This window comes from Haemaphysalis longicornis, unplaced genomic scaffold (genome assembly GCF_048455015.1).
Source record: "Haemaphysalis longicornis isolate Haplotype H1 unplaced genomic scaffold, Haemaphysalis longicornis Haplotype H1 scaffold_19, whole genome shotgun sequence".
Classification (NCBI taxonomy): domain Eukaryota; kingdom Metazoa; phylum Arthropoda; class Arachnida; order Ixodida; family Ixodidae; genus Haemaphysalis; species Haemaphysalis longicornis.
This window is the reverse complement of record NW_027526288.1, coordinates 2,256,292-2,270,158: the sequence shown is the minus strand read 5'-3', so window position 1 is coordinate 2,270,158 and position 13,867 is coordinate 2,256,292.

The window sequence follows — 13,867 nt, the reverse complement described above, 5'->3', positions numbered from 1 at the left end:
CCCATGCATGTACGGAAAGGCTGTTAATTTATCTTTTTAAATTGTGGATTCTCTTCCTTGGGATTTGATTGAGCCGCACCTTCCTAGTTTCTTGAACAGCCCCAGGAAAATAGAGGACCACAGAAGCCTCGGGCATCCCGCTTCCTCGAGGAGTTGTGTTTGGCTTCGGAAGCTCTCGTGGACTGTATGGTGGCAAGGTAATAGGCCGACACAGAGAGCAGACCACCCGAGAAATGATCGAAGCCGCCGTAATTCTTAGATTAGGTGACGATTGCATCATGTTTCCGCCCATTTCAGTGTCAGCAAAAGAACTGCAATATCTATCGGCACGTGGCTCACTGGCATAAAAACCGGTCTTGTGTTTTTAGTGACAATGTACATAAATTAAGGGCTATCTTTTAGACTCCATGATACGTCCCCTTTTGCTTCAGTAACACCATGTTTTTGTATATAAGTGGTGTCGTTTTAAAATAAAAATTCAGTTTATAGTAGCGCTTCGTCTTGTCTATGTTGTAGTTCTCTTCACTATCCTCATGTTAGTTCGCGCCTCCCGCCAATGCAATGTATTACCAACTCGCCCAAGCTTCCGCACTTGCAACTTACTTTTATATTTTCGCGGGCCTAAGATGAGGGACTGATCCGCCCAAGTAAAATTTTTGCTAGGAGAATTTATAACGTGACCTGTTGCTAGCTCCAAAGCTCAATAACTAGCACCGCCGTCGGCGTCGTAGTGCAGCGGCGTCACTTTTCCCGGTTACCACTGCACGTCTGGAACGTTTCCTTCATTCACTGTCACAATGCCGCCACCCTCACCTGCGTAGAGCAGCCGGTGAACAGCTATGAGCCGAATGCAGCACTATCAAGGACACCTTTCCGGATCTTCGCCAAAAGCTTAGCCTGGTATTTTAGGGGCGAAGCGCCTCTTGTTTGGGGCAAGTCCCGCGTCGCGCCGTCGTCGTGTCCACTAGTTCTCGAGGCGACCTCTAGAGGCGCAGCTGCGCAATAGTTCATATGTCGCCCGCTAGATGGCGCGCCACCGCTCACGGCGGAGCGTCACAAGCTACTCATCATGAACACCTTGCAAGCGAAGGCAGCGGCGCGGAGAGCTCGTGACGCGGCTACAATGCGGGCCCGCCGCCAAGACCCTGCGGTGAGAGCTTGAGAGGCCGAAGAAAGTCAACAGAGTCGGCAGCAATCGCAAGCCAGCGCCAGCACCGATCCGGAGGCGGCGGCAGCGATGAGGGCTCTTGCAGCCGAAACAAAGTGGGCTCGTCGACAAGGGGATCCCGAAGTGAGAGCCGACGAAGCAGAGGCGGCACGCAAGCGGCGGCAAGAGAACCTCGAATCGGAGCGGGCGCGGGATAATTGCATCGAATATGTAAAGGATAAACATCGTGTATTTAAGTGTATATACAGTCACCACTATAACGACGTTCGAGTCTTTATATGATGTGTGGGCGAAGGTTTCAGCGTTTTACCGATAAGCATTTGAGCTTCGCCCCACTCATCATCATTCACTTCGTGGAGATGGCGGTTTTTTTATGGTAGCACGCTGGCGTTGTGGATTGACTTTGGGCTGTGGTACAATACCTTTTCGTGACCGTGAACTCTTGTGGCATATAAAGCGCAGGCTTGCTATCAAGAAGTGGGAAGGCGCAAGGCAGGGTTGCCGACATTCCCTATTAGGGGTCGGCTGTAAATAACGGCTTTTCTTATGAAAAGTGTGGTGGATTTATTTTTGCCCGGAAGGCTGCTGCGCACCAGAGAACGCTTAAATGCGTACTTGCTGGAGCCTACCTGCCACTTCATCAAGGGTTTCGCTCAAGATGGAGCTTCCATTGCACGTTGAGACAAGTGGCGTACTTTTGAGGAGCTGACGCAGGTGCTCTAAATTCCAGAGCACAACTTTGCAAGGACTGGGTAATATGAGGGTAGACAGTCTTCAGTATGCCGTGCCAGGAAACAAACTGACCAAGGGATAGTAATGGGGAGGGTGCTGTCATGCATGCAAACTATAAAATCCAGGCCTTTGCCAGAGGAGCTTGTGTGGGCACGTAGAGAGGTCCATAGAAATCGAGGCTAACCACAAAGAAAGAAAAGGTTACAGTGATACCTTCACTTGACAAATGGGCAAAGAATGCAGTTTGTGAATTTAGCCATGCGGATTCGGCATGTCAAACATTGAGCAAAACACCTTTGAACTTCTGCCATTCTTTAACAACCCAAACTCGGTAGCTCGGTCTTTTGTCTCGGTAAGTCTGTGTTTATATCCACCGTGAAAAGCGCTGTGATGTGAATACAGATTTGTAAGAGAAGTACACATGACCTCCGCAGGTAGTACAATCAGGCTGTTGATGTCAATACTGCCATTAAGCTGGTGTAACCAGGCTCCTACGCGGATCAGGCCTTTGCAATCTGCAAATGGGGAAAAATTGAAGCACGGATGAAGATGGACCGAGCTGGCCAGCACACACGTGGCGTTCTTTGGTGCTCATTGTTCCGCTGGAGGCGCCGTAATCTGTGGCGTTCAGCCTTCATTATTGGTTCTTTTGTGATCGGGGCGTTTATTGATGACCCTTGTAGAAGGGAATTTTTCTGAAGCATTCCCTGAGGCTAGCAGCCTTAAGAGTCAGAGATAGTTGTGCAAAATGTAAATACCCCAGAAAGGGACGGAAACACTGTAGGCCAGATAACGGAATTGGTAAGGCATACGTAATCTAATCGGAAGGTGTGGGTTTGGCTCGTACTCTGGAGGCTTGCTTTCCTGTATTTTCTGTCATAATAAAACTACAATTTTCACTAATCGTAAAAAAAGAACGTTAATACTACCTCTATTCCCTCTTGGCGTAATAGACGGCCACCCATTCATTCTGTATTTTTTGAACGAGTCGCTGCTCATTCCTAACCATGTTCCTCTCCTGTATATATATATATATATATATATATATATATATATATATATATATATATATATATATATATATATATATATATATATATATATATATATATATATATATATATATATATTTATATATATATATATATAGATACATGTATATAAATATATTGTAAGGCCGATGGTAGGCGAAGACAGACCAGTACGCGCAAACCGCTTTATTCGCAGGCCGAGCGGCAAGGCAGCAAGATGGCGACCGAACCAGGTTACCGATGATGATAGTTCGAGAAGGTCAAAGAATCGGTGATGATGAGTATATACAGAGATAAAGAAGCCGGGCGCCAGTGATGATTGTATTCCACTGGGACATTGCATTCAGCGCTCCGAACTTCCACAAACGAGGCTACTTACAATATTCCCCCCCCCCCCCCCCCCCGGGGCGAGAGCGGCCGCCTGGCCGCGTTTTACTGCGGATTACGCCGGTGGAACGCCTTGAGGCGGAAAACGTGGACAATCTCCGTGCCACTATGAGGGCGGTCCGAACTTCCACAAACGGGGGTGACGCGATAGTTCACTGGAGAGGTAGCCTCAAGAACCTTGTAAGGACCAAAGAACCGGTGTAGGAATTTTTGCAGAGGCCTGGAGAGCGAACCGGTGTCCAGACCAAGACTTCGTCACCAGGTCGGAAAGAAACGGTCCTGCGAACAGCGTCGTAGCGTTCTTTGCAGTCTTGTTGGCTTGCTTCTGTGCGCATGCGAGCCAGTCGCCGACAGTGGTCGATCCGAGACACTAATTGTTCCGGAAACGATGCAGAAGCGGACACAGGAGCGGTAACGAAACAGGTATCAAGCACGTGCGATGGATGACGGCCGTAGACAAGGTAGAAAGGCACGTACCCTGTACTGCTTTGAACTTCCGTGTTATAGGCAAATGTGACTGAAGGTAATATAGTGTCCAAATTTCTGTGGTCAGGGCGTATGTACATTGATATCATGTCAGAGAGCGTGCGGTGAAAACGTTCGGTGAGCCCGTTCGTTTGTGGATGGTAGCTTCATGTGATTTTGTGGGAGGTATTAGAGGCACGAAGTACTTCGGCAAAGATTCAGATAGAAACATCTTGCCGCGGTCACTTAACAGTACGCGAGGGGCTCCATGTCGTAGCAGGATGTGTCGCAAAAAGAAGGCAGCGACGTCACCAGCGCTAGCCGAGGGAAGTGGCGCTGTCTCCGCGTAGCGAGTCAAGTGATCAACGGCCGTGACGATCCAGAGATGACCAATGGACGTCGCCGGTATGGGCCCATACAAATCAATACCGACCACTTCAAACGGCGTAGTTGGACACGGAACAGGGTGGAGGAGACCGACAGGGGGTGCCGTAGATCGTTTGCGGTGCTGACACGGTGAACAGGATGCGACGTATTTCACCACACTGGTCGAGCGTCCTGGCCAAAAGAAGCCACCTCGAATGCGGTCGTACGTCTTTTGAAAGCCAAGATGACCGGCGGTGGCGTCGTCATGAAAAGCTTGCAAGACGCGACTCCGGAGAGAACGAGGCGCAACTGGGACCCATGTGACGCCATTTGGGTGCTGGTTTCTGCGATACAGTGCACCGTCTATGAGCTGGAACTGCCGCAGTTGGCGACGTAGGGGGCTATTCGGTGGACTTGTCGAACCAGCGAGCCGATCCATTATTTTCTGGAAGTAACTGTCTGCTCGTTGATGATCGACCAAGTCGCGGCGGTCTTCAGCCGGTGCATAGTCGACAGGTGCAACTGATGATGGCGGTGTATGAGAAAGTGACGCCATGTCGTTTGAAGACGGCATCAGCGAGCACCGCGAGAGTGCGTCTGCGTCTACATGCTTGAGTCCGGACTTGTAGGTAACCGTAAAGTCGTACTCGTGCAATCTCAGAATCCAGCGTCCCAGGCGTCCCGACAAGTTTTTCAATGAAGACAGCCAGCACAGAGCGTGATGATCTGTGACGACAGCGAAATGCCGGCCGTAGAGATATGGCCTAAACTTTTGCACAGACCACACAATGGCCAGACACTCCTGTTCCGTTATCGTATAATTCTTCTCCGCTCGTGTTAGAGAGCGGCTGGCATAAGCAACAACCCTCTCGCGGTGGTGAGCATCGCGCTGCAACAGAATGACGCCAATGCCATGCCCACTAGCGTCGGTGTGGACGATCGCCGGTCTCGAGTCATCAAAGTGGCATAATACAGGTGCGGAAGTAAGCGCTTGCTTGAGGTCTTGAAAGGCCTTTTCGCAGCCATCACTCCAGTCGAAGGGGTATCAGAATTTAACAGCTGGTTCAGAGGTGCAGCGAGAGTAGCAAAATTGCGGACAAAACGGCGAAAATAGGACGCCAGGCCGAGAAAACTACGCAGCGCTTTTTGTTGCTGAGGTCGAGGAAAATTGGCCACAGCAGAACTTTTTGTCTGGGTCGGGGCGTATTCCATCTTTATTGACGACGTGACCAAGAACCTTTATCGATTTGCTAGAAAAACGACATTTCTTTGTGTTCAGAGTCAGACCAGCCTTTGCCAGGCAAGTCAACACCTCGTCCAGACGCTGCAGATGTTCTGCAAGGGGCGCCGTCAAAACAGCACACGACGAAAGGGCACGCGACAGAAGAGCACCGACATAACAGCACGGCGTCAAAAGGGCACGCGACAAAACAGTACGCGACAAAACAGCACGGCGTCAAAAGCGCACGCGACGGAAGAGCACACGGACAAAACAGCACAGCGTCAAAACAGCACAGCGACGGAAGGGCACGAATTTTATGGAATGCCTAACTGGGCAATTGTTTAGATTTTAAAGCGTATACAAACATTATAGAGGGCGCAAGATGCTCTGTCGGAGTTTCTCTTCACGTTCCGCTGCTCTTCCTTGTATAGAACCAAAAAATTCAAAAAGAAAAGACGAAAGGTTGGGCTATATGAAACTCAAAATGGCTTTTGTTTCCTTTCCAACATCAAGGTTTATAGAAACGATCCCTTACACTAATCGTTCTAAAGTAGCCCTTCAATTTTTGGGGGTTAATATCAGAGTATAATAATAATAATAATAATATTAATAATAATAATAATAACAAGCTATTGCCTTGAGAACCCCTTACAAAAATTTTTGGAAGTCTCTGCGTATCACAGTTCTTTCGATTCTATTGAAATATTTTCCAGCCTTGCAGTTCTGATTGAATGTAGAGGTGCCACAATATGTGGAAGCTCTCTTCCACCTTATGCGACTCGGCGTTGCCTACACATTTTTTTGTTTAAAAAATGGCGCAGCGTGCACTGCAAAAAAAAAAAGCAGAGATAGCGGCCCCCTCTCTTCGTCGGAGACCAGTCTGTTGCATCTCACATTTATTTCCGAACTTGCCGCTGAAACGTCTCCAAGACTGGCAGGCCCAGATCGTTTCGTCCGCAGGCTTCAACATCTTTCCCAAAGTGGGCCGCCCGCGCTAGAACTGGCGGCCGAGTCTGAAGTCAACGCCCGCGCTACGAACCGAAAGAAAATGCGGTGCGCCCGGAATGCGACGCTCAGTCAGTATCCATAACGCGAGGATCCCAGGTTCGATACCGACCGCGGGCAGGGGCCCCTTAGGGGCTGGGGATGCTGGCGTCTCCTGTCGTCGTCGTCGTCGTCGTAATCGTCGGCTCACGTAGTCATGGTGCTAAAAAACAGGAAAAGTCGTTTACGCCTCGCGCGAGAACGTAACGCGTAATAAAAAAACCGGGACACTCGTTTACCCCTCGCGCTGGAGCGCTTCGTAACGATTATTAAAAAAAAACACCGGTACACTAGTTTACGCCTCGCGCAAGAGAGCTTCGTGCTTTAAAGACAAGTGACTTTTACAGCAAAGCTGTATACCTCTGCCCCCAGTGGTTTCATCTCCGTTGGAAAAACGCCAAGGCGCCAAAATACACTTTTCTACTGCATGCATCGCCCCACCTCAGGTTTCACGTTAGTGGAGATGGCCCGGGATTTTTTTCTTTCCAATTATTGTTATTGGGTTGTTCACTGCCGCCGCTACAACCGTGCCACCCTCGGGCCTTTGGGGTGGCACAGTGTTAGGTTCCCGGTTTCATGGCGTTTCTGGTTTATGGTTTCATGCCCTCCCGAACCACAGTTATTTCTCAGGCTTAGAGGCTTTTTGGTAAGAAAGCTCGGCTAACCAGTTCTGCTGTGAAAATGACTGTGAAAATTCACCATTCCGCGCATGCGGAGAGCACCAGGAAGATGTTTCCAACGTGTTATTTTAGACTGCCCAATGTACTTCAGGCTAAAACGTGAACTATACCACAAACAATAGCAGTAGCTAACCATATTATGGTGGGTCCAGAAACTATTAAGTATATGTCCTGACGCTGGACGTCAAAATAAGGTTGTCCGTGCCTTCAATGCATTCTTTACCTCAACAGGTATCCCTTGAAACTAATAACGGATAGTTTAAGCCTTTCACCGCAAATTCCTGAATACGAACTCAGAAGGACCAACTAAACCTCGGGAACCTTGTGAACGATATCGTGTACTTGTTATATATTTAATTGGATCTATGGCCCTTCGTTTAGCGAAATGCTGTAGCCGGTGTTTACTGGCTTCCAACCCTTCCTCTGAATAAACCAGTGAACCCAGCTACCTACCTATTTTCTAAAAGACCTAGGTGGGTCCCTAAGCAAAAAATCGTTAAACATAGCTTGACTTGCAACAAGGATTCAATACATGACATGGCTTACACTGCGTAAACCTACAGTGTCGAAATGTTTACACTATAAACAATACGATGTTCCCTCGAATGTGTACCTTGTAAAAAATTGAAAAATTCAAATTCGCTAGATACGAGGATAAGAAGTTATAGCAACCACCACACAAAGTTTGAACATATTAGCGAACAGTGTTTGCGAAAGAAGAAAAAATCCCGTACCATCTTCACTCACGTGAAACCTGGGGAGGGTCAAAGCATGCAGTGTATAACAGTATTCTTGGTGCCTTGGCGTTTTTGCCACGGAGATGAATCCTTTGGGGGGTACAGCCTAGAGGTATACAGCTTTGCTGAAAAAGTCTCGTTTCTTTGAAGCATTAAGCGTTCTAGAGCGAGGCGTTGGAAAACGAGTGTCCCATTGGGTTCTTTCAGTACGCGTTTTTTCCCATGGTGATGTCACTTTCTAGCGCAAGTCCTTGGAAAACGAGTGTTCCGGTGTTTTAGCACCGTGACTACAATGACGACAATGTCAGGTAACGAAGAAAGCCCGAGCCCCTAAAAAAACATCGAGCAAATACACATAACCTAGTACGATGAAGTGGAGACCGACGATTGGCTTAACGTACAGGACAGCGATTGCGAATAAAACAGAATCAGATCATTGGCTCCAACCTTCCATAAATGGCATTCAGTGTAGCAGGTTGCAGACTAAACAGTATATACGCAGACACTGCGGGAAGCAATGTAGTTATTCAATTCAACGCAAATTATTCTTGCACAGCTGATATTCAAGGCAAAACCTTTCCACCGTGTGCATAAAACCATAGCGGTGGCTTTAAACAAGTAAGCCTACAATCAGTTAACGCGCTGAAATAAACTGCCACCAAATAATGCCTTTCTTAGCGAACGGCGTTTCGTAGAAGGGGGATTCTGTCAAGTCGTTTCAGTGAATTACATCGTACACATCTAGAAAAGCGTCTTTTGCGTGGATGGACAAAATACAAGCGAGGTTGTTGTATTATATTCACGCTTACTGCATTTAAAGTTGGTATATCGACAGCAATCTTGTGTTCCTAATTTGTTGTACACTGTATCCATGCCGCTCATCTATTTCTTTCAAAACAAATTTGTAACTATGAAGGGCTTAGCTCTTTGGACTTCTGCGGGATAGTTGCATGCATTTTTTTAACATGGCAAAAATTATGCCTTGTTTCAGTTGCTGCCTTTCAAATGCTACATGCAAACACGGCTCCAGGAAACAAAAAAATAATCAAAGTCATTTAATGGGGAAGACGGCTGAAACACCAAGCTTTCTCTGGTTTAAATGCAGAAAGAGGGCGCTTACGATTCGTTTCTTTAAATTCGATTTATTCAGATGTTATAGTGGCTTGGAGTATAATTCGATGGAGAAAGCACGCCATTCTGAACTATTTATTAGAGATGTTCTTGCTCGCAATTCTGCGTTATTTTAGGCCAGCGGATGGTTATGCAGCCTTTCCAAAAATGTACATTTATTTGTGGAATATGAGCCGACATATGTAAAGCTTTAAGCCAATTTTGTTCTTTATTTATTTTTTTCTGGGGACTTAATTTACAGAGCAAATCAGTAACAATATCATCCTGTTTTTTTTTCACTGGTTTTTTGTAACGACTTATTGCCGTTTTTTTTTGAGCAAACCTTTGAAGGCTCCGTGTGCTGGTGTTTCGAGCGCGACCGCAGCGACGCCGAGTAGCGGCGCCGTCAGAAATCGGATGTTGGTCAGCCCGAAGGAGCGGCTGTACCGGGTGGAGATTCCGCAGTCGTTGTGAACAAGTCGAGCTAGTAGTGCGTATATCTGTATGTATTGCTGGGTCGACTGCTCCCGCAACATTTTAAAAACGTTGCGAGGAGGCTGACGAAAAAATTGTTATCTCGGTTCCCTTGTAATGAAGCGGAAAGGCGATAGCGATGAACCCGCGCAGTGCGACGAACAATGTAAACAACGCCGATCAACTTCTGGCCATTAGCGTTCATTTTGCTTTTTTGTGTGAATGTGGTTTATACTCTAGGATCTTGTTCCTATGCACACCCGCCATCAACTTCGGAGGGGACCTGCGACAGCCGGTGACCAGCGAAACTTGCATAGGGAACGCGAACTTCGTCGGGAACAAAAACAGCGCGCCAGCATACACTCCAACAATCTTACCTGAGTGCTACGGAGTATGATGCAGCGCAACGGTCGACACAAAACTGCAGTGATCCCACAGGCAACCACCGCAGCTAAACGAATGGGTCATTAATATGAGCGTAAATCATCTTGAAGGAGTGATGGTGTCAGTCGTTTTTTTTTTGTCGCTGAGCTTATGCCTCCCCGGCATTTTAGCATTACGTGTTGCTTATGCTTTAGCAATCTGTATCGGTTATTCTTGTTCTGTATTATGGTGCTCATCGCTGCTTACCCTTTCGTAGGTGTACGCGCGGAGCTTCTGCCCGTGCGGCCTAGGCCGCTGCTTTGACGCATATATCGCGGCCAACATTATACGACTAACATTTCGCTGATTCGGACAGAGCTGCAACTCCGGCGTTGATACCGGCGCTAATATTTGGCAATAGCTGCCCGGTGCTCACCGTTATGAGTTGACGAACCAAGCAACTGCATCAGCATGTTTACGCGAGCCGTGGCACCCGGCCTCGCGCGTGCGGCTCCCCCCGCCTACCTCGCTTAGACTCCCTGAACTCATAATAAAGTGCAGAGATGCGTGAACCGCTTGTTTACAACAGAACTCATAACCATTCACTGTACCCGCCTTCAAGTAAAAGTTGCAGCCCAGGGTCACGCCTGTTATGTGCCCAACACCATTGCTGGAAACATCGGACGGGTCCGTTGCGTTCGCTAGCTCCTCCCGGACGCAGTAAACATAGTTTCCGGCGTGTAGCTGGCGACCGAGTTTTGAGGTTTTCTTAGACAAAAAAAGACAACGAGCCAATATCTCCCACCTCTCTAAAACCGTTAAAACGAGCGCGCTGGTTTGAGCAATCAGTCATCGGAGCGTAGCACGGGCGTATGGGGAAGGGCGCAAGCGACGAACACAACATCCGATAAATGCCTCCAGTGGCCGTAGATGGCGCTAGTTGTTCGGGCGCGTGTGTCGCCACCATACCAGCGCACGGAGCCTGCGAAGTGAGTGCGTGTTGAAATATCGTTTAAAAGAAAGTTCAACCAATGAAAAAGGATCGATGAGCGATCCTTATTAAATATTCGCAGAAGACATTGTTTCAAAAAACACGCGCAATTATAATTTCGCGATTTTATTTTTCGGGATTTTCTATTTGTAAGTTTGCTCTTTCTATTCTTGGGCGTTCAAAACTTCATTGGACCAACTGCCTCCAGTCACGCTGTTATAAAGGTGAAATGTGTCAGCTTGTTTTGCTTTAGTCTGTGCGTATGCTTTCGTAGTACCTGCGAAAGTCTCTGTAGGTTTTTTCTGCCAGGAATGCCGCAGTTGAGAGGGTGGGGGGAGGATGTGTAGGTGGCGGCCGAAGAGCCCGAGGGAAATAATTGAGACGCTATTGTACAGGACACTTTAGGCTCGCCAACATCACGTGCGTGCCTCGGCTCGCGGGGGAAAGGTCGACGAACCCAAATTCCAAGGAAGGAGTTCCGGGCGCCCCGTGGGCCAGTGACAGTCGTCATTGCATTGGCGTGGGTCGTCATCTTTTAGAGGGGAAAAACCTGATGAGGTGGGAAAATGGGAGTGTAGACGAAGACGTTGACCAGAGAGGCCAGCCGGCTTGAGCCGATCGCTGGCGGGTTGCCAGAGTTATCGCCTTGCAATATACGCAAACAAAGCTGTAATAAACGAGTGATGTCACCAGCAATAATGATGTAATGAGCCGTAGAGTTCAATCTCGTCTACATCGTCGGTGCAGCCGCAACGAGTCCCAGTGTCCCCACGCAAAGTTGTAATAATCTAGTGATGGCACAAGCAATCATGATATAATGAGCCGGAGAGTTCAATCTCGTCTGCATCGTCGGTGCAGCCGCAACAAGTCCCAGTGTCCCCATCGGGGGTCACGGAATCCACACAGAAAAAGAACGTGAATGATATGACGCGAGTAAATCAACACAGCCGCTGATTTAGCTAGCGAACATGGGAATGTCGTGCCCGCTAATTAAAGTGATGAAAATGACTGGAAAAACAAGCAAGAAGGGGGCCCTCCAGTCGGTATCCGGACATTTCGGTGTAGGAGGACATGTCGGTGTAGTACGTTTCGGTGCGGACATTTCGGTGCACGGACATTGCGGTGGGTGGACCACAAAACAACATGAACGCCCTTTGCCAGTTTAAGAAACCCCCTCTCAAACAACCGCGCCATTTGCACTCGTGTTCACAATCTCTCCTCTCAAATACACACGTCAGCATTTGCCCCCGTCCGTGTGACCTAGACTGCGCCCTCTTCTCAGTGAAAACGACTGGGGTGTCGGCTTTTGTTGCACCCAAGAGGAACAAAGGGGCAGTGCCATCCCTGCGGGGGACTATACAATGGCCTCCCTCTCGCCCCCGACACAACAGCAACAAACGGGTATTACAGGGCGTGCGCGGGGACGTACAATGCCAGCACGTGCTTTCAAAAAGGTCCGTTCTTCCTCCACGACAATATCGCAGGCTTGTCTGGAGAAAAAACTTGGGGCAACAGTGTTTGGAAATTCAGGCTATCGTGACAAAGCAGTTTACTTAAAATTTTCATCAGATTTTCTGCATTTTTGGGGGCAAATGAATGTTTGTAAAGCTGCTTTCTTTGTAAAGGTAGAGTGCCTTTTATTTTCAGCAAATATTATTAAGAATGCATTATACCACAGTGAACACCGCCCAGATGCCATAGCTGATTCGCTTGCCGTAAAAACTTATGGTCACCATATGAAAATTATGGTCCCGGATCTTATGGTCCCGGAACAAATGGTCCCGGGCACCTCATCGGGCAAAATGATTCCACAAAACCTTACGTTGGCTCTTTGTTTAAATTTGTTACATCTTGCTGAAGTGGTGTATCGCCTTCTGTAACAAAAACTGTCAGTAAGCCATCGCTTCATTTTAGTATGCATTTTTGCGCAGATGCAAATGCATGGCGTACACATTTGGCCTGTTTCTTGTTATTTTTTATTTGTGTTTCCGCCGTTATTTTCCGGGTTTTCATTTCACTCTTTGTTGTAGATGTTTTAAAATACATTTTTATTTCTTTAGTTTGTAATATTTTTACTTTTGTATTTCTTTAGTATTATTTATTTATTTATGTTTTATTTATAAAAATTCCGCACAACAATTTATTTATATTTACGCTATCATAACTATTAAACCATTACATCCGCTAATTATATATTTTCGCTAGTTCTTCCCACCCCTCTCCGAGGTTTTCCTTGTCACAGCAACTACACTAACAGCAACTACGTCCAGGCACGGCCAGACTCCACGCTCCTTTCGCACTCAGGAAGGCAGTTTTTGAGTCCGGCCATGTTCTAGGAAGGCGCACCTGTCGCGAGGAACCACCGCGAGTAAGAGAGGTTGGTGACAGGCAGAGTTCCGAGACATATGCACACCTGATTACGACTACATTGCGCACCATCGGCTGGGCCGCTGGTCCAACGTGGCGCCACTATCACGACATTCAGCACCATGACAAATTTCTTCTAAAGAGGGCAACGAGGGCCAGCTCAAGTAAAAGAAATATTCTACCGAAGCGAACCACCTACACTCTCCCCCGCCCGCTCCTTCCTGTTTGATCTTTGCTTTTTAAGGGGCGCCCCAAAAAGGCAAGTCTGGCGGCGTGGTGCATCACCTTTCATCGATCGTTGGCGTTTCATTGAACCATGACAAGTGATGTCTTTGGTTTTTGCAATTTCTGGGAAGTAAAGCCGTCAGAAAGACGAGCGAAAACATGTTTTCGTATTTGCGCAAATAAACTGCATATATTTGTGCTCAAATGCAATTCCGAACAATAAAGTTTTTGTTGATGGTGGGTGACCAGTTTCGATGAGCTCACCTGCTGCCCTTAGCAAATGTTACGCTCCCGCAACACGCCGGCAAAAGTAACAAATCAGGTTAGCAGCAATCTTTTAAACCTTGCAGCAAGAAACGATGCGTATTAATAGCTACATTTTATATTTTTAGAGAAAAACAAAAGTATCTAAGTTGCAAGCTGCCAAATTATCAAGGTCGAAAATCTTTATTAGCGCCACTTCGCTTGATACGAACTGCAGATATCAATGCCTTCAAGGTGAAGA